Source organism: Quercus suber, unplaced genomic scaffold (genome assembly GCF_002906115.3).
Source record: "Quercus suber isolate HL8 unplaced genomic scaffold, Cork oak 2.0 scaffold_649, whole genome shotgun sequence".
Taxonomy (NCBI): Eukaryota; Viridiplantae; Streptophyta; class Magnoliopsida; order Fagales; family Fagaceae; genus Quercus; species Quercus suber.
Window position 1 is genome coordinate 280,715 of NW_027070090.1, and position 2,933 is coordinate 283,647.

Here is a 2,933-nt window from a genome sequence, read left to right on the forward strand (position 1 = left end):
AATTAAAAGGCAAATTTACTCTCCCATAAATTCTTGGTGTTGACTGTGGACTAGTAAATCATAAATGTGCCACCCTAATTTTGCCTTTATATATATATATATATGTGTGTGTGTGTGTGTATGTATCTATGTATATAAATGCATAGCAATCACCATGAACACATTGAAAAAACGTAAATTTGAAACCTTGTGAATATGGGCAAGCTCTCGCCAGCTTATTGCATTCTTACCCTTCTTGCCTTTGCAACAGGTACTGTTCTATTTTATACTCTCTGTCTTTGTTAGTCTTGCACATCAAGTATCATTTGGTTTTCACTTGGTTTTCCAAAGAAAAATAAAATGTACAAGAATTCATATAAAACAGAATGGACTTTGATTAGGTTTAACAATTGATTGTTTTCAAAAATAAAATCACTTCCCAAGCATAATTCAAACTTCAAAGCACTGTTTTTATATCTAGTTATAAAAAACATAATAAAGTGCCTTAGTTTCCATTTTATACTACTTAAATAAATTTACATGTTTATCAATGGCAACGATTAGTGGCTAATACTTCTTGATTTCTTGTCAATATCTAGTATGTGAACTTTTTCCAATGGCGGATTGCAAGCTATGCTTTGAAGATTTTTGGATTCACTTTTCAATTGAAAAGTGAATCCAAAAATCTTCAGAGCATAGCTTGCAATCTTGGTGGTCAAGGGTCTTTCGAAGCCCCCCCACCCCCCCCCCCCCCCCACAAGATAGTTCTAAAACATGCTTTAAGAACACAGGATATTGCAATGGCTTCTTTGATAAGATTTGATGTGATGACAAGTGTCAAAAATTATATAGTTCACTTCTAGGAGTTTGAGGAGATTGTGTCAATAATGGAAATGCAGGTCCTGTTAATAATTTTGTTTGTCGTTGCAGTTATAATTGCTAGGCATGTAAAATGGCATATATTATATGATGAAAAATAATAAAATTAGATCTAAAAAATTATGGTTTTCTCAAGTGATTATCCGCATTACCGCAAATTGATATACAAGTAGATCTCAAAAATTATGGTTGCCTCAAGTGGTTATCTTCATTTATTGTAAATATATAATCTTTTAGATTTAGTTGACCGTGATTCTCACCAAAAAAAAAAAAAAAAAGTTATGTAGACACCTCATTTTGTACCAGTTAATAACCTTTAGTCTCCGACTCTAATAATGAGCTTGACATACATCAACCAAGGGTAATTAAAGTGTTGTCAATAGTTTGGAGATAATCACAACTCAAAAGTGCTCAACTTATTTTGAAAACGATGTTGGAAAATGATATTTGCTCACTATTTTGACCATACCTTTTGATCTACAAAGAATTTTTGAGTGGGATTTTTTTCATTAGAAAGTGGACATCTTGGGCTTTAATTTGAAGACAAATCTTTTCTAATTTTTATTTTTTCATTAAAATTGGTTGAGAATTAAAAGCTCGAATTTGTGTGAAAACACAAGAGCTTGTTTAGACCCCCAATTAAAGATTACGACTCTCTTGATTTTACTCTTACTTACCTAAGTGCGAAAATAAAAGTAAATGAAGCGCAATTAACCGAAACTACTCTAGTGCATAAACATGAACAACAAACAGTAAAAGTAAAGTACAAGAATAAGGGAAGAAAGATGCAAACACAAGATAACATGGTGATGTGTTATCGAAGAGGAAACCGAAAAACTCGGCGAAAAACCTCTTCGCCGCCCTCTAAGCGGTAAATCAATCCACTAGACAATAAGTTGGGATATACGAATAGCAAGAGACCCTCCAAGCCTAATCTACCCAATGTACCTAAACCCTCCAAACTTCTACTCCAACAAGGCTTCTCTGAACCGTGTCTTGTCTAGCTTTCCGGATCCTGCAATACACCCGATTGCATCCACCAAACCTCACCGGCTTCTTTTAGCAAATCCACAAAGCTTCTCAAGCTCCAAAACACTCTCTACACTCTGAATAAGTGGGTTGTGTTTGGGTACAAATCTCCTCTCATGGTATGACAATGGGAGAGGGAAGGAGAAGAGGTTAGAATGATTTCTCACTAAGGATGAGTAGCGCTCTCTCTAAAAGATGGGTGTGTATTGTAAAAAACCTATCTAGGGTTTTTATCTCTGAATGGCCTCCTCCACATTTGTGGGTAATGAGGGTATATATAGTATGGGTGAAGAGTAATAAAGTCACACATAAAAATCCTCTAGGTAGAATGTTTCGCGACTACCTTGTGGGAAGGCCTTACCTGCGAGACACTCACGAAATTGACAACCTGGCACAACTCTTCAGCTTCCAGTCATGTGCTTCTCACGTGGCTACTTCGCGGGTTAGCTTCTCGCAAGCTTCTTGCGAAATCCACTTAATCTTCAATTAAGCTTGAGTCTTCACCAACTTAATACTAAACCCAATACAATAAAATCCCACAAAATACAATGAGCAAAATTAAAGCAATTACAACACTTTTTGTCATGGAATAAAGCCAACATAAAACATAGTTGTAAATCACAACTTTACAATAATGAAGTAATTGAAGGACATGGTTACTGAACAAACAACCTGAGTGATTGATAATAAATTAATTGAAGGACAAGGTTACCGAACAACCCTAGAAAGAATGGATTGATAGTGAATTAATTGAAGGACAGGGTTACTGAACAACCCTAGAAAGAATTGTTTATCCTGTATCTGTTTTGAATTTTTTGGAATTGTTTTTGTTGTCATGTTTTAAAAGTATTAAATTGAAGGAATATTAAAGATTATTCTAGAAAAAATGTTTTTCCAAGAGGTAGATGAAGATAGCAAAGGTGGGAAGTGTAGAAGACATCTATAGATGCATTACAAAAGAAGATCCTCAATTGACTATATCAAGTCGCTAAAAACAGTAAATATCAAACTATAATTAACTTGATAATATAAGGTAGTGAAAAATG